Source organism: Pleurodeles waltl, chromosome 9 (genome assembly GCF_031143425.1).
Source record: "Pleurodeles waltl isolate 20211129_DDA chromosome 9, aPleWal1.hap1.20221129, whole genome shotgun sequence".
Taxonomy (NCBI): domain Eukaryota; kingdom Metazoa; phylum Chordata; class Amphibia; order Caudata; family Salamandridae; genus Pleurodeles; species Pleurodeles waltl.
In genome coordinates this window covers 765,734,922-765,760,275 of record NC_090448.1, presented here as the reverse complement: position 1 = coordinate 765,760,275, position 25,354 = coordinate 765,734,922, and the positions used below count along the sequence as shown (strand labels likewise).

The 25,354-nt window shown below is 42.2% G+C and overlaps 1 protein-coding gene across 4 annotated transcripts in view; it reads right to left on the bottom strand.

The window, feature by feature from the left end:
* GAL3ST3 (galactose-3-O-sulfotransferase 3) overlaps nucleotides 1–25,354 on the bottom strand; it is a 129,359-nt gene that overhangs the window by 93,637 nt on the left and 10,368 nt on the right. Inside the window, exon 1 of one of the 4 annotated variants that reach the window (XM_069207935.1) lies at nucleotides 10,020–10,136. The exons of the other annotated variants lie outside the window; for them this stretch is intronic. The gene's annotated coding sequence lies outside the window, so the exon portion shown is untranslated. Of the gene's footprint in view, nucleotides 1–10,019; nucleotides 10,137–25,354 lie in introns of those variants that run through there. 4 annotated transcript variants of the gene reach the window in all.

Sequence of the window (25,354 nt, the reverse complement as noted above, 5' to 3'; positions counted from 1 at the left end):
AACAAGTGGATTGACATTTTCCAGCGGAGTCACGGAAGTCAAACAACAATTAGGAACAATGGAGTGAGTTGCAGGGCTGTGGGAAGAAACCTGAAAAAACTGCAAATCATTTGAGATTTGTGGACTTTTTCAAATTTGTTTAGCAGAGCTTATATCACAAGATTCAAATATCTCTAGGATAGTCATTGCGAAACGAGGAGGCAAATTAAAGGAATGTATGAAATATTGTTCTTCTGTGTCCCAGTGAGAAGGATTTATTTATCCAGCCTTGAACCAAACTGTCCACTCAAAGACGAAATAAAGGAGCACATGGTGGCACACTGTTAGATATTCCAAGATAGATCAAGTTTGCAGTTCTGAGGGGAGGGAGGGTTCACCTCGTCCAAATCATGAATAATTCATACCATTTTAAAGTTATTGTTGGCAATGTGGTTGCAGAGCCCAAACCCTTACCCACATAATGGTGGCCCGCTTCATAATCAGGCTGTGCCCCTCATTGGGCCGATGCTGCATTGCCCAAAAGGCCCTTCAAAAGAGCTTTTTGCCAGAGATCTTTTTCACAGAAACCAAGGGGGTCAGGTTAGTATGGCCCTAAAATTGTTATAAAGTTGATTGGCTAGATACACGAAAGGAAAGTGGATAAAATAAAAATTAACTAAAGACACCCTAAAAGATTTATTTAATATGGATACTTTGCTAAGATTAAAAACAAATAGAGATGAAAGGGAGTGTCAATATTCAGAAAAGGTCTTGGCACATAATCAAATAGTCTGCTATAATCAAGGCCACAGGAATTATGTGGCAGTGCTCACTAGTGTTTGTGATAAGAAAAGGCAAATTGTATGACATAACGTAGCACGTTCTGTGGAAGTATTATTTCACTTTTGTCGTTCTTACATACATTCCACTGGCCTAGGCACAAACTACTCGGCCAGTTTAACACTTCAGTACATCAGTCAGGAACTGAAAATGATCAGTTAACCTTTCGAAAGGGTCTGCCACTGTGCAGTAAGGATTGCAACATTTTCAGTAACTTTTGATCAGTTTATGGTAGAAGCAATATATATTTTTTTAATTTTGCAAATTAAGCACCAAGTTGTGCATTATGTGGCTAATGCAGTTAGTCCATAATTATGCAAAGAATACCATGGCTGAGGAACCATATAATTTCAGTGGCCCTGGTTTATAGACAAGGGTGAAAATATGAATGCAGTTACTCTTTCCTTACATATTCACATAGGCCAGTGAAAAACACTAAGGATCTGCAAAATATGAGCAAAAAGGTGTTTCATGTGAAGAAGCAGACTTAAGACCTTGCCATTCTGTAAGCCCAGTATAAGGGCAAAGAGGAAGTGGAAATGACTTTGCTAAAAGAGTGTAACTGAATGCACACCAGGTTATTTTTGTGCAAAGTTCCATGTAGATCTTTCAGGAAATTCTGCATAGTTTGTTTTTCAATATTTTGAAAACTCCGAGATGTTTTGCAAAGTTTGTCAAGTTGTTATCTGTGGAAAAATATTGCAAGAATGTTGGCTCTGTCGGAAAATGTTCTCAACAGAAAACCCTCGTTAGTTGTACAATTTTCTCTCAAAAATATTTTGAGTGGAAATTGAACTGCAAGAACTATTTTTCAAAATGTATGTGCATAAGGGCAAAGTTTAAGTGTTTCTCAATTTTGACCAAGTGTGGAGCTTCTTGAATACTTCCTGGCAACGTTTTTATTGCAGCCGCTTTTAGTAACAGAATAATGATCCTACCTGTGCGAGATTATGGGTGTTCAGCACTTCATACTTTATGTGAGCTACAGTTTTATTGCTATTTTGTGTCTTCTTGTTTCTCTTGAATCATCAGTCTTCTGGACGTGTCCCAAGTCTTTCAACTGAAGAAATGATTTTATTAAAATGCAGATTTATATAATGGTCAAGAACATAAGGGTTCCATGCAAAGCGCCCTTTTGCCTCCTTTGGTCCTGGTTGCGCTATAAAAATAATGTTCCATTTAAATCGCCCTCATATGTCCACTGTTTCTGTTGCCCTACATAAATAACCTTTTGTGTATAGTGCCTTGACTCTTCTTCTAGTAGGACTATATAAAGTATTATATAAATAAATAATGGCGACACACATTGATGGTGTACACCCCTTCAAAATTTCCTCATATGCTCTCTTCGATTCAGAATAGGTAGCTCTATAGTGGAACTTATGTCAGATGTTTATAAATCACAACTAGATAATTGGCTGTCTGGTTCTGTATCCAGGACTGTGTTCCTACATACAATAGCCTCAATATAAGTGCAGTATAACTTCAATCACATGGATGTCTTAATTTTGTTTTCCAAAAATATCAAATGACATAAATATTGTGCTCTAAATATCGTTTACAAAAGTTAGGGTACAATATTCTGGTATTATCCCACGAGGCTTCCGCAAGGTGGTTTGCTGCACTTTACAGAAAACTCAGATAAATAATAACATTAAAAGAAATAAATACTGAAGGCTTAATTGTTGAACGTGTGTAAGGCAGTAGAATTTTCTTGATTATAGATGAAAACACAAAAAAGCATTGTAATGCCAGTAGGTCTGGCTTTAAATGAATTTAGTATGGTAATATGAAGCATTGCAAGTAAATAGCATAGGAATCAATATGTATTTGTGTGGAAGCAAAAAACTGTAAAATAACTTTTATGTGGGTTCAAAGATTAGCTGAGTGTTGCACTATCAAGGTAGACCTAAAAATCCACGTAGGTTAACTCCTCCTCTGTGCTGCTGCTAGAGAAAAACAACATCAATTATCTAGTTATCTAATGGTACTTTAATAGCATTACAATGTGTGTGGCCCTGAAAGTTCAACCTCAAGCAGATGGATAAATAAACAAAATTATCACAGCTGTGTGGAGGGCAAGTACACAAAGTCTGCCCAATTAAAACAAGTACACCTGGCTCCCAACGTGTGGGCGGGGCTAAAGACCTTCTCCAGTGATACCCACATAGTTGTCTGGAGACAGCTGTGCTGTCAAACCAGGCCACAAAAAAGAACACAAAGGTATAAATTTGTTTTTGAAATGAAGAATGAGCGCCCCCAGCAGGCCACCTATGCCCACTCCTGTATGTCATTTGCTAGAACCTTAACACAGCTCTTCCAGGCATGTTTCTTCCTGGTATGTCCATGCAGTGATCAACTACTGTGTTTGCAACTGTTATGGGGATCCCATGGCTGCTTCGAAACTGGCCATTTCATGGGAAAGGTACTGTCTGCTTTCCTGATCGGACATCTACTAAGTTGAACGTGGTGCTCAGCGTTGGGTATGGTGGTTCAGCTGTATAAGGCATCCCCTCCAAATATCTGTGTTTTACCTCATAGCCACAAATTCAAATCCTCGCCTGTCCAATCAGAATTCATTCTTCTGAGGTTGATAAAATAAGTACCATAAAGTTGGGTAACAACAAATCCCTGCTATTTAGCATCAAGATGTTCAAAAGAGTGAATGTGTGCTTTGCAAATGGACAAGTTATGTTAATAAAAAATGTGTAATCATCACACCACTAAGTGTGTCCTCTGATCTCTATAAATCACCCCTCTTCATCTGTCTTTGCATTCATTTTAAAGGGAAGACCCTGGGAGCTAAAGAAAATTGCTCCCCTTCTTTTGTTCTCTACAGTCAGCGAGATGTTATATTACACTTTTTTACTAACATTTGTACAGAGCACTCTTATCACAATTGTAAAGCACACATACTGCCACTGAAATGGCCTTAAGTTAAAACAGTATCAACTGTCGGGTGATGCTCAACATGCTTCCAAGGATCGCAGATTGGAATTCGGATCCGCCTTTGAGGATCTGTTACATGTGTTGTGGTTCTGTATTCGATTAGATTGTGTGTCTTTGATGTATGACTTTGGGGTGTATGTGTTTTCTTGATGGCAACTGCATTTGGATACTATGATTGTCAGCTTAGTCCCCGTTTACAAGTGCCTCGCAATTGATCATTTACTGCACCCAGAAAATGCTATTTCCCCTGCTTGATAAATTTAGCAGGCCTGGTAAATACCTCCTATTTCAAGTATTATACAGAGAATAGAGAAAAACATTTGGAATTCTACAGGTATCAAAACTGGCCACTAATTCCCTTCTCCCTGCACCTCCCCAAGCCATAAAGTTTGGAAGGCTAAGAGGGTACTCTCCCCTGGTGGCTTCAGCGTTAGGGTTCAGCCTATCATGCTTCCCTTTGCAAGGTGGGCTTCCCCACCCCCTTTGCCCCAAGCCTCCCCCCCCCCTCCACCCACACACCAAGGGGCACTGTCCCTTCTCTCCTGTTGGGAATAGGTTGGGTACGAGTGGACGGTTGGACGGGGTATACTTTTCAATTATTACCCACCGTTACAAGTGTATAATTTCTTGAATAATCATTACATCTTCCATGCTGAACAACAGGCCAACTGCTTTCTATGCAAATACAATTTCACACATGCAAGATCTACCCGTCCATTTATGTTTGCTTCTGTGCGATATTAAACATTATCATGCACATCTGATTCATCCCTAAAATCAACCCCATTGATCAGCCAAAACAATGTTTATAGTTTTTTTTATTGTCGACGTATACAAATATGTCCAGAACGTCAACTGCCACTAAATATAAATTATATATTTACCGTTAACTCCACCTGTATGTACCCTGACGATATTGAATAGAACCCCTGCTGTTCTTAACTCCACCTCTACAGACCTTGAAGATATACATTTCATCAAGTTATTTAGAGGCTGAGTTAAAACAGTAGGTCGACATAAAATAAATTAATTATTTTGACAATCAGCGCGCACACTCTACAGAACTATATTGTGTATCTGGGCTCAGCTGCATGTATTTTAGGAGTCTGCGCTAATGTGTCCTTTTGGATGATGGTGTGTTGCATATCGAGGTGTAAAGTGCTTCTGTGAGTTAAGCATCCCAGCCCTCCTCCTTCCCTGTCTCCACTCACACTTTCGCTGTTTCTCCCTTTTCAAGAGCATCACATCACCCCCCTTCGATATCTTTTCCCTCGGCGGTCAGCTCTGAAAAGGCTAATCATTAGGAAGAGAAATCAGCACTGGTCCAGATCAATAGAGAGATATTTCTGTCCAAGGTCATCCTCCCAGTGTGAAAGGTCAAGAGTGCTGCTAGAGTGTGGGAAACAGGGACGGACGGTATCTAATAGGGGCTGGATTTCCAAAGGTTTCTATGTTCTTGTGTATGATCACCTGTGTGTTGTTCTCTACATGCTAGTCTACATGAAGCAGGATGACAAAGCCTTTCCCTTTCAAGATGGCTGCACTTGAGTTAATGTGGATACTGAGCCGACCAGCTATATGCTTTGATGTGCTAGGGGATAGGCTCCTAGATTCCCAGCACTGCCAGTCTAGGGTTCGATGCTTTCAGTGGTTTGGCACAGAGGTGCATAACATCTCAGCTCTAGGACTGGGTGGCTCAGGGAACGGGCACATGGCTAAACAGTCTTTCACTTACAAAGGTGCATGACTTAATACTATTGGGACAAGTTACAGAACCTGCCACTTCTGAAGCTGGACGTGCTCACGGGATTGGGGCACTGTTGAAGGATTCAGCAAATGTATGTGTTAGAGCTAGATGGGCCAATTGATTGCCTCGGGTCTACGGATCCTGTAACCTCGGAGGATGTATGAGTTACAGCACTGATGCAGAAGAACACAGTGTCGTTCATTTGTAGTGATGTAAGTCCTCATGGGGTTGACATGGAGGCAACCCTAGGGCAGGAAGAGCTTATGTGTTAGGTGTAAGCAAACAGGCATTTTGAACTACTATACACAAAAGCTGTCATCTTGAAGTCTTGGAGGGCTCTGGGGATTGCATATGGATGCAATGCCCATCCCTTATAGGCCTTGATGTCTCCAGGCTTCGGCACAGGAAAAGAGCAGTTTTCAACTCTGAGACAACTCTGCCAGCTAACTGCAGAAGGGTGCAAACGTCCTAACTCTTGCACTTTCAACCCTCAACCAGGTTAAACCAATATTTTGTGGGAGTGGCAGTCACCAGGTAGTTTACAGCATCAGGAGCACAGTGTCGCCTTTATGGACACACAAAAAAGCAATAATAGGGTAGTGGTAGGATTTAATAGGGACCACATACTACTTATTAATAAACATCATAAACAACAAAATACATCGTTTTTGTAGAACCGAATATGTAGGGTACACACGTCAGTAGATAAAGACAAAAAAACAGGAGAATTGTTCTTTGAGTGAGTTGCAGAAATAGTAGTTAAAGCTCAAAGTTCATTAGGAAAAATATTTTAGATAGCTGAGGGAAGCAAACTCTCGGCAATCTTTTCTGCATCAGTTCACAATTCTTTCAAGCAGATCTGAGTGCCACCACCTCCACCTGCTCGTTGTTGACACTTTGGGGTTTAAAGAGCTTCCCTTATGATCAATTATGCTGCCAGGGTCGTAAGAGAGTACCAAGTTCCATTTTTACAGAACCATGACCGTGTTTCCCATTCTCTTTACTCATCTTTAATGGTAGCATTTATAAAATATAAGGTGCAAGGCCAGTAATTCTCTGTTTGAAATCTTTTTGGCAGGAGAGGGCCTGGGGTGCACTTGGTCTGTGCTGTGGTTCTGAATATGTTTTTGAATCGGATTACTATTTGTTGGGCTTCGTTGTTTAACATTTTGACTGAGATGCGCTGTACGTAGTTTGCATGCAATCCATCTTTCCATAAGGGATGACTATACTTCTTGCAGGAGCTTCAAAATGTGTGAACCTATTGTTGGAATGTTGGGCTGGTTTGACCGAATACAGAGTGTGTGACGCACTTGGGATTTGGCTGAAGAGTGAGAAGGAGGTGTGTTCCACGAACCTTGAAGAGCCTTCATTCATGTAAAGCTTAGGATACAGGTTTGCTGAAACCTCTATCTGGAACCTTCCCACCAGGAGCATAACTTCGTGCAGGGTGTTTGGGGTTTTACAACCCCTAATAAATGTATTTTCTAGAAATAGCTGAGTACAGGTACTTTCAGTCAGGTATGTTAATGTGCCTTTAGGATTTCACCAGGAATTTTGACATTCACACAAAAAAACCACACACACACAACCCCTCTTCCTCTCTCTGTTTTGAAAGTCCTAAAAATGTTGGTTAGTTTACAAAGTACAATGTTTTCCCTCACTTAGTACCCGTAACAATCTGTATTCCTCTCCCTTTCCACTGCCCTTTGAGCTCCTCTTATGCGCCCTGTTTGTCGTATAACATTATATGCCTGTGTGATGTTGGAAAATCTGAAGCTCACCCCCCAATCTCACTGACCAACTTACGCCCCTACAACCCACAATTAGCATGAGAGGGGTCCCAGGCTTCTGTATTATTAACTAGATCCATGTACATCTGACACAGATATGGTGTTCTACCACTTTATCATGGTTGAAATACTGACCTGTAAAAGGGCCATATTAAGTGTGTGGGCTACCACATTATCCTCAAGATATGTGGAGCTAAGAACAGTAAATATATATACAGCTAATGGCCTGTGTTGTTTCTTGTCATTCAGCTGAAACGCAATAAAGAATTGTTAAAAAAGTAACAGTAAAGGTATACTTACCTTGACAATATATTCCCGCTAAATTAATCTGAGTGGCACTGAGGTAACATGTTGATCCTCTAGTCTCAAGATCACCAGTGAACTATCAGGGCCCAGCGTGATGGTAATTAATAGAAGTTATCCCCAAGCTGAGACAAAAGGCAACAGGTCAGGCAGTATGAATGAAAGTAAGGAAGCTAATCACTTTGTTTCCCCAATTTATGCCATTACTGCCTATTACCGTCAGTTGTGAGTCACAACTAATCATATTCAGAGTCATAAATGCCAGTTTGAGGAAACGTTTGGTTTTGGAATGGTTGTGTGGCATTCAGAAGGAGATACTCTCCTCCTCAGAACGTCTCTCATTCTTTCTCACCGATATTCACAAAAAAAATCATATGGTCCTAGCAGACATTTAAGGTACTTAAAAGGACCCATGGTATTGTCCTTTTTTGCAGATCTCCTCAGTGGAGATACATTCAGATGGATTTATCATAAGAGTGAACTACAAGAAAACAAGGGGTCAGTTCGGTCAGTCCTAACAACTTTGGAGGCATACAAATCAATCAGTAGAGGATGGGCCCAAGCTAAGATTCGCTCAAGAAAAAGATTAGCATTGAGAAGATACAATTCCTAGAAAAAAGACTGATGTAGATGGACAGGCGTACAAGCAACTCGCCAGCAAACATAGAGATACATGGACTGACAATGGCACACACAAAAGTTCATGATGAGCCAAACATAATACCAAAGTAAGGTAGATATGTACACAGAAAAGGCTATACAAATTAGGAGATAAGGCAGCTCATTAGCTGGCCTGGCTCAATAAGTCAGGAGAAAGGCTTATGGTGGAGAGGGGAAATAATGACTAGAGGAGGAGGGACTTCTTCTGCCTCTGACAAAGAGATAGTGCAATCTTTTAAAGAATATTATCCAGATCTCTACTGTGCAAGGTAAAAACAGAGAATAAAACATTTGCAACTTCCTTTCTGATCTACTCCTTCAAGGGCTAACAGCACAGGTCTCTTCCAATGTGGATAGTAACATAACGGCCAAGGTGGTTACTGGGCCCATCCAACAGATGCATAGAGGCACGGTCCACAGAGTCAACTGTTTCCCCACTAAACACTTCTAACGCTAGCATCTAGGTGGGACCCAGTCTACTTGACATGTTTACAGAGGAAGGGGCAAAGGGTGGGCTTCCTAGGGACCTTCAGCATGCCATCATTACAAATTCACATAAGGCAATGAGGCCTAGGTCAGATTGTTCATCTTATTGATTTCAGTCATCAGTATGAAAGTTAAGATACTAGCCAAAATGCTAGGGAATATAATTTTGAAAATAAGCACAATGCCAGTCCACCTCAACTAATTGAGTTTTATGCCACAAAGACCTAGTAGGGTGAATCAAAGGTGACCATACAAAGGCTAGACAAAATGAGAAATACTGAGGTGCCAAAGGCAATCCTGTCCCTTGATGCTGAAAAGGCCTTCAGTTCTATTGAATGGCAATACCTCCCCAGGTCCTAGAGCGATTAGGTTTCACTCCAAAAACCTGGGCCTGGACAAACCTACTGTTGGGCCTGGTCCTCTCTGCAGGGTCACCCCAAATATTTAACCTCATGCCTCCTGTTTTGTTGAAATTCTTTTTTGTTGCCCCTGGGACTCTGTGCACTTTACATGTCATAGTAGTGCAAAACTCTCAAATTCCCTTTTCACTACTACAAGTGTTGCCAATTGAGTAGGATAATATTGGATCACCTTGGTACATTTAATAAGTGATAACTTTTGGTTGTGAGCAGGTAGGATTATCAAGTTTGGTGCCTGTGGAAGTTAAAACCCTCTTTGAGAAAGTTGGCATTTTCTTGTCCTAATCTTTTGGTGCCTCCAGTCTGTATATTAAGTCATATGACTCGGTGTATTTGGCAGTTGGCTTTTGTGTATCCCTCCCAAATGGTATCACAGTAGAGGGTATGCGTGCTGGCAGGATAGGCCATCCTGGCTTGATAGGGGGATGGAGCTGTCACCTACCACACTTGCACTTCAAAGGCACTGGCCCAGCTTACAGACAAAGGAGTTAACACTAGCCTACTCTGCCCCATACAGACTGGGCCCAGGGAAGGGAGGTAGGAAATTCCAGACATTTCGGTAAGGGGAAAACACCAGAAGCTTCTTCCACTTCAAAGCAGGCACCAGGTATAAAATAGGACCCCCTGATCCACTCTTCAATGCCCTCCTGGACATGTGGATACTATAAAAGAAGGACTGCTTTGCTGCTTCGGCTTTCCTTGATGTTTGACTGGACCTGGACCCTTCATTCGATGCCGAAATTACTCCAAGGGTCAGCTGACTGATGTTCTAAGGTACAGGGACACAACAAGCTCCAGACGTTTTCCTGCAATTGCCCAGATAACCTTCTGCACTCGACCTACCTGGACCTGCGACTGGAAATGCCTGACTCCTGATGGCCTCTTCTGGAGTGAGTCCCTGATCCCCAAGAGTTGCCCCTCAGGCCCTGGACCCTTGGTGTGACATCAGTTGAGGTCTTCCTAAAAGAAACAGGGAAATCCTGAAGTTTTGGACTATTCACAACTGCAAATGGACTTGTTCGCACCAAGATTTTGCCATCTGTGCCAACAGCCAACACAAGATCTGCACTTCGCGCTACAGCGTCAACAATCTACAGTGACCACCAATGTGAATCTCCAGTAACAACCATCCACAACACCTGACAGGATCTTCAAGGTACAGGGACGACTGTTCACGACTCCTGCCTTGCTCTTAGTGCTAAATCGATGACCATCCACAACGCTTTTCCAGCTACTCACTGCCTCCTTCACCTCAAATGGAACTCTTTGCGCTGGACTTGAGAAGGTAACTTTTTCAGCTGGATTAACCTGGTCCCTGTATCCAGTGCGCACTCCATAACAGTCAGGCTGAACTTGTGTCTTTCACCCAGTCTTGCACAACCTGATAGCTGCAAGTGGTGTTTGTGTTTTTAGACGCTATACTTACCTTAAACCTTCGAAACTGCATGTCTCCTGTAATACAGATTGGATTTTTGTTGTTTTTGTGTCACATAATTTATTAAAATTAGTCCCACTGCAGCGGTCAGGATGAACATGGAGAGCTCTGAAAAACTTGAGCAGGGGAAAGGAACAAGACAGGGCTGCTCCATCTACCCTTTTGTGTGCCCTGGCATATAGGTCTTGGGATGCTGGGTCTAGTTGAAGTCCCGAATTCAGCGATGGCTACAGGATGAAACAGTTTAAGATGACATTGTATTGTATGTCACAGACCCTCTCTGAACCACATACTTTGTCCCAGAAGTTCTGCGAGTACTCCAACTATCAGAGAAATTGGACCAAGTTGACTGTAATACAATTCAATTAGTTGAATGCCAATGAACTGCTGACACTGGGCCTCCACGTAGCTGCAGATGGATTCAAATACTTAGGATGGGAGATCACTAAAGACAGAATTGTTTTTGCACCGTAAACTAGAAGTAATACTCTTATACTTTCAGACTGTAATAAGAACATGCTGTACATTGCCAGTTTAGGTAATGGACAGGGTGGCTATAATAACAATTATAAACTTTCCACAGATGTTAAATGGTATAAAGTACACCCCATATGATATCCTGGATGCCTTCATTAAGAGACTGGAGGCAGAAATCTATTCCTTGTTGTGGCAAGCAGAGGATCGTCTCAGATAGCACTTTCGACAGTTTGGATCAGTATATGCTGGAGGCCTGGCACCTTCAAATGTTAAAGTGCAGGACTAGACTACCCAACTACAAATTGTAAAACTATAAATGACTAGATATATGCACCACGCGATGAACCAACAGTGTGCAAAGACAATAATGGCATTGGAGACAATACACACCTGCACTAAATCAATAGGGGAAGGGCATTAACCCATGTGCTGCAAAGTCAGTAATATGTATCCATAACAAAGCCACAACTTTCATGGCCTGGACCAGGAAAAACACAAATGAATCTCCCCTCTGGACAGATGCAGCACTACAAAGTGTGGCAAATTTTGAAGGTTTTAGAGGATGGGACAACAATGGCCTTTTTTAACTGGTAGATCTAGAGTTGGAACGTGCACTGAAGACACACCTGTGACGACAAGGCAAAACTATTCAGCCCCCACATGTCGGATTCAGATGTCTATATGTCCTGCATGTGCTGATGACTTACGCATTAGACTGACCTAACCTCAGGGAAGCATCACCATTTGACAGCCAGACTAAGACTGAGCAGTTAAACAGCAGGGCAGTCTCTAACATCTATGAAACATTACATAACAACATGCCAGACTGTCCGCCACCACTTGGGGCCTTATGTGAGGAAGACCTACTGCCCCTTGAGAACATAGACATGGGAGCTGCAGAGATGCCCCCTAGAAAAGTCGCAATTCACAGAGGCCTAAACCTGATCCATTTGAGAGTCCTACATAGGGAATGCTATCATAGGAGTAGATTTCACGAGATTGGCCCCTTTCTATTAGCTATATGGACATGTAGACTCATAATGGCCTTTTAGGAAGACGTGGGGTTCGAATTGTGAGATGTAATTGGTACAACACTCCTGCCTATACCACTAGTCACCATATGGATAACGTAGTACACCTAACCAGAAACAGGCTAACACTGTGTTCCTTTGGTTTACGATAGCAAAGAAGGACATCACTCGAGAGTGGGGAAATGATATACACCCTACAAAATAGAGATAGTGTGCTGGTTTGGACCAATGAATTGGGGCTGAGAAAGTGATTTAACAAAGCAGTGTATACTGTTGGATGTTTGAGAAGGTTTAGGGGCCATGGAGGAGTTTCTATGGACTGAAAGATTCAGGAATGAATAACTCAACACTCTAACAATGAGAAGTGGTCATTACTATAAACTCCCTAGTACCATAAAGCCCCACAAGGAAATTAGATTACTTCTAGAGGAGGGTGTCAGCTGGGAATATTGAGTCTAAATCTCAACAGGACAATATCAAGGAACAAAATATCAAAAGATACATCTCTATACGTTTTTTATATCTAACTCCACATGTACGTACCATTGTGATATATATATCTTCAAGGTGTGTAGATTTGGAATTAAGAATAGTATACATCCCTCTGTGCACTTTCAGGGGTGGTCCCTCCTCTATGGCGGTGGAGCTGAGAGCAGAAAAATAAACGGATAATAAAAGTACTTTATTATCTCTTTATTTTTCCGTTTTCGTAGGATGGGCCCAGCCTCCTCCATGTCAACAAGAGCAGGAGGAGTAGTGGTGCTCTTCCAAGTGCGCATGTCAGTTTCTCCAGCCGACTGAGACCGGACAACTTGACACGCGCATTTAGAAACTCTCCACCCGGCTGTATTTTACAGCCAGGTGGAAACCAAGCGCAGTATCCCACTCCCTCCCTGAGCGGCATTTCTGGACGCTCAGGCCAATCGGGGCACTTCTTCATACTGTGTAGCAGCATTAGAGAAGCATCGGGATTGGTTGGGGAGAAAAGAAAGCGATAGGCAGCGGGAGCAGGGGATCATGGAGAGGCAGGTAAGTTTATTTATTTATTTATTTTTTACTGCCCCACCTGCGCTCTTATCTTTTAACATTTTGTCCCTCGATATTGTTGTAATGATATTCTGTCCCATAGAGAATCCGGACTCGATATTCCCTTCTAAAATCCCAGAGAAGTACTAATAATTGCAAAGTAATTGCTCTGTGTGTTAAAATATCTGAAAATCCAAATGTCCATAAGCTGCAGACTGCTGTCCACTGTTAAATGAATGTTTGAAACTCTTTAACCTGTGACTACACAAAATCAATAAAAACGGCTATATTTTTTAAAAGTGAGAACTGCAGACCTTACTAGGATTGTAATATGGTACTACTGTTAATTTGAAATTAAATCAAACCCTCACCAGGTAATGGAGGAATATGTAGCTAAGTGTAAAAATTCTATGTCTCACTAATACATTGTTACTGTCCACGAAAAAGCAAATTGACAAATAAGATGGAAATATATGTAAAGATCTTGACATTTGTCTTGATAACTATAGACAACCTAATTTAGCGGTTCTTAACTTGTGGTCCATAGTACCCTAGGGGGTCCGCAATGCCTACTTAGAAAGTTTGCAACAGTTAAAAAAAAATATTAATATTAAGAAATTAATACTAAATATATAAATGAAGAAGCACAATGTAAAATAGAAACTTTAAGAAAACGCTCTGCATATGTGAAGAAATTAGAAATTGGAGGGTAAGATTCAAAGATGTTCACGACACGGTGGAGTTGCCTGTCCAATTTTGAGATGAGCACAACAGTGTTTAATCATTCAATATACATTCAGATGAAAATTGGAGAAATAAGATAAAAATATATTTTTTCAAAAGTACCTGGTCCTACCGCTGCCGCCGGCCACCTTGTTCCTTTCCCTATGGTGATGTTGTCCCAGCAGTACCTGGGACACCAGCATAGTCTGCCCACGCAATCCTGGCGCTCCTCTCATAGTATACTGACAGCAGCGCAAGGATTGGCCTGAGCAGCTTGGTCTGCTGCTCAAACAGTACACTGGAGTCTATGCACTTTCTCCAACCGAGCTGTGCAACACAGCCGGGTTGGAGAAATTTAAGTGCGCATGTCAGCCAAACTGACATGTGTACTTAGTGCACTCACTCCCCTCTCCCTCCTCCCCCTCCCTCCCATGGCCCCATCCCTCCCAGCACATGCTGGCTCAGACGCAGCTGAAAAATAAAACAATCGTAAAATATAGTTTTATTTTTCAGCTGCTGGCTCTTAGCCATTGGGGCAACGCTCCTTCGCCATTGCCAAGGGCCCGCCCAGGGTCAGACGTTTGTGCGTGGCAGGTGCCAGCAATACCACATCTAGCATCCTCTACCGATAATAGCCAGGTTAGATGCATCATCATTAATATTTAGTGCAGGCTTGGTTTAAAATATTTACATAAATGTTGCAGCAATAGCACGGAGCTGTAAAAAAGCAAGGAGCCTGGGGAATATAGATCTCACTTCCCATCACCTAATGACGAGGTGTTTGAAGTTCATGACTGAATGGTACTGTGTGCTCTTGGTTATCAGTCAATCGTAAAGGTACCTGCAGGACTGTACCTCATCACTTGGTGTTACCTTCTGAACTGGGTCTGCCTATCACAAGCCGGACTGGAGGTAGGTATGCCATCCTATGCGTCTTTGACTCTCACATCCATTTTCCTCTTGGTTACCAATTTAGCTGCATTACAGCAGAAGATAAACATAGTGGCTGATAAAAATCCACATCATCTATCAGTTTTTCCAATATCTGTTTTTTTTTTTGCTTGTCCTTTACAGTGGGTTCCAGGCACACCAACCTCAATGTAGAGAGTTAATGGTGCCAGGCTTCTGACTGGTACTGACTTGTATTCAAAACTGATGTTCTTGAGTCGTCTGAAATGGGCGCTTTTTAAAATCCATAACTTACTACATCAAGTCAGAGTCACAATCACAGTCCAGTGGTGCAGAGAAATCCTTACTCTGCAAGTGAGAGGACGTCAAATAAAGAGTAGAGAGTGTCACTCACCCCTTTTCTCTCATGATTGCTTGTTAGAATATCTAGGGAAAAATAAATTGATAAACAAATATAGTGGTCTACATATTGGCTACAAATATCTGAGTGAATATTTATTTTTCATAACTAAAATCGAAGTACGGGGAGTTGCTCCTAGGCTACATCCAAGACCTGCTAAAACTTCAGTGACAAACCCCCCAGGTCTCAACAACAAGCACATAAATCAAACTAACAAATGATATGGGACAAACAATAAAACACATCAGACCCCGGCAACACCAGCCACAGATCACGTGGTGGCTCCTCCATTAAAGTGGAGGAGCGACGACCTGCCAAATAAAATGTCCCTAGAGATATCAAATAAAATGGTAATAAAGTTAATTACCATTCAATTTTTAATCCCTCCGTCCCGAACCGAGTGTCAGGATGGGGTGGGACCTGCTGAGTAGCAGCAGCAGGGAGGAGTGGTGGGCTGCCTGTGCACTAGTTTAGCTTGCGCATGTCTCTGTGGCTGGCGTCTTGCAGCGGCCAGCTATACATACGCATTTTAAACCTCTCAACCCAGTTGTTTTAGACAGCTGGGTTGAGAACAAGCACAGGCCTCCAGTGCCCTCTGGGGCTCCGAGAGAGGCCTGTCCCCCCTGATCCTGGCACTTCTCTCATGCTGGTTAAGAGCATGAGAGCAGCACCAGGAGTGGTTAAGGGAGTTGGCTGGGGCCCGTGCTGGAGTCTTGATGAGGAAAGAGGACCGGAGCGAGGAGGACGTGTAATCTGCTGCATCTGAGGTAAGTGTCTTTTTATTTTGCTATGCAGCACACATGTACCCATTTGCCTGTCCCCCACTTTTGGAGTTGCCAGCCACCACTGCCTGTAACCCAAGTCTGCGTGAATCGATGTATACGCATTCCAGAAAGGACAGAGACCAGATAATCTAAACCTTCTCCAGCATCTTAAAAACTAAACTTTCCACAAAACAATAAGGTAGTTTCTAGGGCAGGTGTGTAGTGTACATGCATGCAATAACCACTTCACAGGGGCTGGAGTCTCCAATAGACAGGCAACTCACTCACTGAAAATGGATAATGTATTTTAGTATGTGTATTGTGGTATTACCTGGCCCTTTACTGGAAATGTGCGTTTGCCGGCACGCTGTCCCACCCCATGTTGGGGTTTTGGGGGGGGCACGGGGTAGAAATTACCTATGGGGCCACAGCAGTGGTTTTGGGGTGGTTTACATCTGGTGTCCTATGGTCCATCCTCCTGTGGCTCTGCTTACAAAGCCAAGTATACCTTTTCTGCATGTTGACTGTCAGGATAGTGAGGGTAAGCGGGGTAAGTGAGGGTAAGCAGCAAAAGGCTTCTCAGGGCGATAGTGTGGGTGGGGGTGGTAAGAACTCAGAACTCAACAGTCAAGCAAGAGATACAATAAGAGTCTGTATAGCAAGCTATTGTATAAAAAGAGAAGTAATTTAATAAGACTGTAATATGTAATTTTATACACAGTAATGGGGCTCTGTTACATGACTATTCAAATCTTAATGGAATGTAACCAAAGAGTACAGTGCCTACACCCGTCTGCCATTCCATCACTATCCTCCTATTGCTGTAGGTCCTGCTGCTCCATTCACGACATTTACTCATGGGAATCTCTGGCAAGGATTGGTTTAAATACAAGTACAATATTATGACTGCATAATCAATGGCCCAAGGTCGAGACGGGTAGATCCACTGAGTCTGGTATTTTGCTAAAAGTTCTAGCAGCAATCTCATTGGGTTTAATTACACAATTCTAGTGTACTATACAGTGTCTCAGTCTTTCAAACACAGCTTCCTGTTACCATTCGGGGTGAAACTCTGCTCAGCGTTGTGGTGGTCATTTCACACTTGTCGTGTCATATCGCACAGTCCTCTGGCAGAGGGAACCAGATCACCGAGGTGGCCCGCTTCTTGGGTCACACTGGAGTTGCAGCAGAATGGACTGAGATCAGCGGTCCTACCTGTGTGGCAGTGTAGGAACTAGGCCATCAAGGAAGTCCTCTGCTGCTTGGGCAATGAGATTTGGGCACACAGCTTGTGTACAATGGCAGCAAGCCCCTCAGGTCACAGCACATATTCTGATCAGCAGGCCGGGATCAGCAATCAGTTCTCTGTAGCAATTGTGGTATTCAGGCCATGAAGAAGTCCTTTGCTGCCACAGTGATGACATCTGGACACAGAGCTCAGCAGTGGTGGCAGGCAAGCAGGTCCCTCGGGACATGGAGGACATGCAGGATGGCACACTAATTCTGAAAGTTAATAACGCTTCACATAGTTTGTCAGATTAACAATGGAGGGAGGCCAAGGGGACCATCTTTCAAATCACAACAGCATTTCCACACACAAGTCAGCTTCATCTAGATGTTCCTTTTCCCTGACAAAATAGCTGGGATTCTACTTTTGAAAAGTATTTTTAATTTGTGCAGGGCCAGGCAATCTTCCTGATGTGGTAATCAGGGATGAATGGAAGGGCAGGTTCTTCCAAGAAACTACCTCAACTTAAATTGCTGATGTATACTCTTTACCCTATCATTCACCAAATGACAATGCTCAAGAAACCTTATCAGAAATCCTCCTGAAACAAGTCTTCATAGAATATTGGAGGATAGCCTTGTCTCCAAACATCCATACTTCAATGCTTGTGCCTCCATCCTTCAAAGGCTTCTAAAATGCAGCAACACATGTCGCTACACCGTGGAAGGACTAGTAATGCAGTCACAGGAATAAAGGCAACACACGTCCATTGTTTTGTGAAGCTGCATACACCCTCCATCTTGTGCCCAGTTAAACCATGGCCTAACCTAAGTGGATCCCAGTGGTTACAGCTTTCATGCTTACACTACACAATGAGTTTTACTGTAAAACATGTGCCTTACATCAACTAGACACAAATATACTTGACACACATGACATTTCAGCACAGGGGTCGGGTTGTCACATGGATGTGTACACAAGTGAGCTAGTAGACTGCACTCCTCTGTACCAGGAGTCTTCCTAGAAGTATTAATCTTCAAAACGTGGTACGTTACTACCACTGGTGTATGTCTACCACACAAGACATGGACAGTAGTCCCATGTTGTAAAAGGGGATACGCTGGTGGCACTCTTCCAGCCTTGTCTTTCTATGGACAGACATTGGCCTCAGTATATATACTAGATTAGTATGCTGGCAGTGCCAAAATAAAAATCAGGATACCATTTTCACATTTACATGCAGTTGTAAATTCAGAGAGGGAGTCACACCCGTAATACATGCAGAGTACAATCTAGACTCAACACATACATTATGGTAACTCACATTTATACTTGCAGATGGTTTTGCAAATTCAACAGATGGAGAACACAATTTAATTCACAGTAGGGATTATAAATGAAGTAGGAGGCATTATAGAGGACAGAGTTCAAGGTTTGTGTCCTTCAAGCTCAACGGGAAAAAAAACAATTGCCTTTTTTCAGGTGATTAAAAGTCTTTTAAATGTTCATCTGTTTGCAGCATAATTTTGGACGATTTTGATAAACACTTATTTTTGTGTGATTTATATTCTAATTCTCTTCTCGAGTGTATTTTCATCAAAAATTGTCATCACATTTTGCACAATTCATGGGCGCATATCATTGTCGCTGTTTACACTAACTGGCACATTTCAAGTAGCAGCTCAATATTCATTCACTAAGTGAAGGGAATCATTCACAGTTGTAAATCTGATCATATTTCTCAATCATCTGACCGTATGGCTGGCTGCGTCATTTGGCCGCCATCTTGAGTGTGCATTGTCTTTTACTACGGTTTACTTTAAATCACGGATCGAAATATCCATTGTAAATATTTAACTTGCATTGTTGAATGAAATAAGTGAAATAAATATAATTATGACATTGTGGGGTTGAACGAGGGAGTATTTACTTATGGATGCAGATATAGATACAGGTGTGTGGGACTGAGCGCAGGCTCTTGAAAATAACTTTGTTTGTGACATTTTGCGCCCAGAGTTAATTCATGGCAGCTCATACAGTGTTTTTTATAAGAGGACTTTAATTGGCCATTTTTAAGTGGGTGAAATGCAAACTTATCAGCTGCTTTACATATTTCATTGATGCAAGGTGAAAAATGTTAGTTTAAACATACATTTTAACCAAAACAAACACAATTTACCAGTTATAGTTAACCGAATTAACTAATTCTTGTACACCCACCATGCACAGTGATATCATAAATTGTGTAATTCAGATGTCATCAGTGATGTTATGAGTGTCATAGAACGTGTCATAGGTGATGCAATATGTGAGATCATAAGCAGTGTATTGCAAGGGTGTGAGTTATAGTTACTTCTGTTCCCTATGTCTTGTGAAGTTCAGTGTTTTCTTTTGGTTTAAAATGCTAGGATAAACTGCTAATTCACCTAACTATAATATTACTTTAACCTGTGATTCTTTCACGGAATTTCCAAGGTTTTTTTGTGTTACGCAAGATATTATTACTATACTTAACTATAATATCACTTTAACCTTTGTGTTTTTTAGGTTCATACGTTGAAGGTGTAGATAGTCAGGGACATATATGGAGAGTTAAGTACAGTAAAACTATACTTACCCTTTATTTACTTCCCCTAACAATATTTTAATATTCGGTATTTAGGACACAGCATTTTTGTTCAGTGATATTTCATCCACTATATTCTAGTTCTAAATCAAATTTTTGAATATGAAGTGTGTCCTGCACCAGGTATATGTTGCATCCAGGTATATCAGTACCAGGGATACCAGTATTTACCTGGAACTCATCATAGTAGGGCGGAATAGGGTGAGCTATTACCACACGTGTTAAATACCATTACCAAGGAGAGAGGTAGTTAACACATGTAGGAAATACCTCTTGTTCTTAGTTTTGAATAACATGCAGATTTAATGTTTAACCGGTTTTCACTTGTTTTGGCATTTTTATACGCCATCCAGGCCTGTGACTGTGTTGCCATCCACACTGAGATGCAGCCTTTTATTGCTCATAAATAGAGATTTGACCTATGGACTGCTGTGAGGCAGATGCATATGTCACAGCTTGTATACAGAAGGCATTTGCATAGTAATTTTCAGGGTCATGGCCCTGTCAGGTCAGAGAAAACAAAAGAAGGGAAAGCTGAAGGGGATGCTCACCCTCCCTTGGGGTGTAAGGTAGCTTTGAATAACACAAAGGTCCCCAATCCCATTAATTTGTAAATCCTGAATAAGGAGAAAAAGTCTGTTGGAACTGAACGGGATTTAAAACCACGGTCACTGGAAATCTGCAATTTTGCGACTTTGTTTTTTTCCACATTATAATGGCTTTGATGCATTTGCCACATAATCCTACATCTGCTGCACAATCTGCAGATTTCTGAAAAAACTGTTTCTATCTCAGACAGATCAAACGTTACTAAAAATGTGGCAACACATACTTCTGTGCAGTGGCAAGCCCTTCACAATGGTTGACTGGTCACCTTTCTGTTACTTATTTTTGTACGGGTATACCTGGGACTAATAAAGTGAAACCTTCACCCAGAAAGTGTTAACGTGTACAAATGGTAAAATAATGAGTAATACAATTACATAATGTACTGCATTCCTTTGGATAATTCGATTTTTGTTGCTTCATAATTTAGTCAACAATGCTGCATACATTGTTCCCTCACAACATAATTTCAGTGGTCTTGATTATAACTGGTGCTGTTAAAGCAAACCGACCTACTGTTATCCACTCGATTTGTAGGTGGTGCAAACTGAGTCTGCAAAAAAATGTGCATACGTCAGAACAAAGGAGAATATTGACTATTATTGTACTATCCCTAACTCTGGGGTGGTCAACAATTAGGGAAGGGATGAGAATACTCCATCTGGAAAAGAGAACATCCAATGGTATTCGTAATTACTCCATCCAAGTTTTTTTTGTGGATCATAATGAAGCTAATGCGGTGCAAAAGCATACTTGAAATAGGTATTTCTTTCAATCAGTCAATCATGGATTTGTAAAGCGTGGATAATCTCCCATAGGGTCTCAAGGCACTGAGTGTAGGCGTGCTGCTCAGTCGAAGAGCCAGATCTTGAGCTCCTTCCTGAACTGCTTCAGTGATGCGGTCTGCCTGAGCTTAAGAGGAAGTGTGTCCCATGTCCGGGGTGCTAGGTAGGAGAAGGATCTTCCTCCTGCCTTACTTTTCCGGATCTTGGGGACGGCTACAAGGGCGAGCTGGTAGGAACGGAGACGTCTGTTGGGTACGTAGAAGGTGAGGCGGTGGTTGAGATATGCTGGTCCTATCAGTGCTTAATTTGTAAATGAAGAGGTGCTGGTGCTCAAAGCCCTTCTCTTAAACACGAGGCTGCTGTAATTAAATCTGCCAGCACTGAATACTGAGGCAGCGAAATTCTGAAGCCATCTCGGGCCTCTTCAATCCATTTACGCCCACCCCTGCCCCTTCAGCTCATCCTGCAACATTCTGCTTTCTCCCTTTATGACGCTTTTTAGTTTTTCCTTCTTCCGTCTTTCCCATATGTGTCTTTTGCTTGCAGCAAATGCGTGAGGCATAAGAATAAGCCCCGGCCTTCAGAAATAAGTGCCGGTGCTCAGCACCGGAAACAACAAGCACAAATTAAGCACTGGGTCCTATGTTATGCAGTGCCTTTGATCAGGAGTTTGTAAGTGATGTGCTTGTTACCTGGGAGCCGCTTAACGAGCGGGCCATGTAGACACTGAAAAACGTCGGGCTAAGTGAGGATCCTAGGGGCACTCCGCAGCAAGTGACTTTAGGTTCTGATGTGAACAGTGGTAGTCTGACCCTCTGTGTTCTTCCGGTGAGGTAGGACCTGATCCAGTTCAGGGCTTTGTCTTGGATGCTGGCATTGTGCAGTTTGTCTCAGAGGGTGGAGTGAGAGACAGTGTCAAATGCAGCGGAGAGATCAAGGAAGATGAGTGCAGCAGTGGCTCTGCATTCCAGTATGATGTATTTGTCATCAGTGGCTGCTTTGAGTACAGTTTTGGTGCTGTGGTTGCTTCAGAATCCAGACTGGGAAGGGTCTAGGATAGGGTGTGTCTTGAGGAACTCAGTGAGTTTCTAGTTGACAGCTTTCTCCGTTACCTTGGATGGTAAAGGGAGCAGAGAGATGGATCTGTAGTTCTTCAGCTACCTACGGTCGGCAGTAGGTTTCTTGAGTAGCGGGCGGATTTTGGCGTGTTTCCAGTCTGAGGAAAGTGTAGCAGTCTTGAAGGATTCTTTGATAAGTTCAGCCTGAGAAAACTTTATGAAAAATAATACATCAATTAAATAATGGGTGTCTATGAAATAGAATCTCAGGCACTAACAATTCAGAGGGGAGGAGCTGGTTAGGGGACTGTAAGACAAACCAAATATTAAGGACGTCGTCGTTCAAAGCCTCACATATCCCGATTTAGGTAACAACACCCATAAGCATCTCAATGGGGCTTCCAATTCAATACAGTGGTTTCACTTGAATAATCTGCGCAGGCTAAACCTGGTGTAAATGGTATGGGCAAACACCACATTTCAAGTTTGTGCATCTCGAACTGATGCATAGCATTCACAGTTTGCAAGTCTTTTGCACATCCTCATGTCTTAAACTCAGATTTAACCACAAATAATGCTGATGATAAATTCTATACCCCAGAGAATCAATATCCAGAGAGGGCACATTTGCGCAGCCCTTGGAATGAGGGCAAAAATAGGATAGGAGGATTGGGCACTCGTGACACATTAACTAGTGTCATATTCTATAAAGATCTAAATGCCGAGAAGCCTTGTACTCAGTGCTTAATTTGTAAACCAAGTGCCACCAAGTGCCAGTGTCCAAAGCTCTGATCAGAAGCCCTGACTGGTGAAATTAAATGTATGTTGGCTTTCCGAATAGGAAGGCTGGTTGTCTTAAATCCTCCTCATTTCTCTTTAATCCACTACCAGAAACTCCCTGCCACTTCACCGCACTCTTGCAGGGTCCGCCTTCTCCTTTGTGACAGGTTTTCCGTCTTTCTCTTCCACCGTCTTTACACTTTGTTTTCTCTCTCTTGCTCTCATAAATGTCTGATGCAGTAAAATAAGTGCCGGTGGCCCTCACTGGCAATCACTGGTTCAAATTAAGCACTGCTTGTATACAGACACGGGAAAACCTATTTCCCCCGAGTGCATTATGCTCCTGCTGCAAGGTGTCGTAAATAAGCCGTGAGTCGGATTGCCTATGGAGTCAGTAGGTTACGGACAATAGATTTTGAAGTGGGAGATGTCATATCACACTCGAGGCTTGGTCCCTCAGAGGTGCTTATCCGCGCCAGACAGAGCGTGCCCTTTTCATGCAGGGATGATGGCCTGTGTGAGGGGAGGGGTGTCGCCCACAAATCAAATGGACATTTCAGCAGTGACCATATATTTGATAATGCGCTGCCTGCAGATGCATACATTACCACACCACCTTGTACTGCTTAAAAGTATTTTTTACGAGGGCCGATGCAGCTCGGATTTTTTATGGCAAGGTGGAGAGTGAAATATATAGGTTACACTAATTTATAATGCACAGAGTGTAATGTGTCAATCAATATATGCATTAACCCCGAGCTTAGGCGTCTCTTTAATGGTATCTAAATGTAACGCTAACGGCACATCCACAATCTATGTAAAATTACATAATTATTACAAAAAAAAATCCGCGAATTATTAAAACGGGAATATATTTATATACAGTGTATAAAGCAATGTGCAGCTGATACAGTGGAATATAAAATAGAACAAGCAGTCATCTGTAGGACATAGAGAAGTATTTTCATGGGGTACAGAAGTGTATATTGGACTCGGGGCGCTTATACAAAACTGAGGAATGGGTATAGAAAAACACATAAGCACGAAAAAATATACACCAGCTCAGAGAAACGTATACAGGATGCAGAGTTAAATGCACAGGATAGAGAAGACAGTATAAGATGCAGGGAAATAAATATAAGACTTACAGCAACACTAAATTTCTCAGGTATATGGCCTTCCTCCAAACGTCTTTCTTTTTGTCCTGTTATCACTTTTTATGCAGGTGTCTCCACTCTCTCTTTCACTCTCTATCAATTTATCAGTATTATATATTTTTCTGCCTTATTCTCTTTTTCTCTTTTCATTTCTCCTTCATTCCTTGTAATTCTTCTTTTTGTCTCACTTCAGTTCTTCTTTTCACGCTCTCTCTCTACCCTCTCTTTTATCCTCTCCCTTTACCTTTTTGGTCCTCTCCGCGCTTTTCTTCTCGCTCCCCTTCTAGTTTTTCTTTATTTCCCCAGTTTTGTCACGTCTTCCCTTGTGTCTTCTTGTACGGCTGCTTCTCTTTCATTTCTGGCACATGGTATCAAGGTTCCGATTTTTTCAAAACACAAAGGCACGGTGTTCCCGTTCTCCCGACTGAGTATCTCGATTCAGACCTAAAATGCGTCCTTACGATATTCCCTTACACTCCGAATATACCGCATACAATGCGCTACGGTTGTGCAGCGACGGGGCTTTAGAGGTGGTGGGGGAGGTGAAAGGGTGGGGGGAATGCACATCCCTGAAGAGAAGCCCTGACAATGCCCGCCCTCCACCTCCGTCCTGCTCCCGCCATGCAGACCTGGTCTATACGGATCCCTCTCCTAAACAACCATCCCGCTATCCTTGGGCTTTGGTGCAGCGTGCTACTCGCAGTAAAGTGCTTCAGCGCCTAATTAGGGCCAGTAAGCGCTGTAGAAATGCAATTACAACACAAAACAGATAAGTCCCTTGGGGCATCCTTTCCATCAAGCATTAAACCTTCTCATAAGGACAAAGTGTCTGAAGAGCGAATTGTATAATAACACCTCATGAACTTGTATTCAAGGGCATTGGCACATCCGTTCTTTTTGTCAGTGTGGGCTTATGGCTGCAGATTGGGGATCTCATGTCCATACCATTACATGTATTCTCATTAATATTAATATTGCTGCTCGGGATATCATATGTACTCCCATTCATGATGTTACCCTTGCGACCAACCATACATTTAGGGTACGAAAGACTCCCCTGATACTCAAAGCACAATCACCACTGCTCTTTTTTTGGATGGCATTACTCCACATTTTTAACAATAATAGTAAATCCACATATCTGGTGCAGTTCCTCCATTCTCTTTATAATGC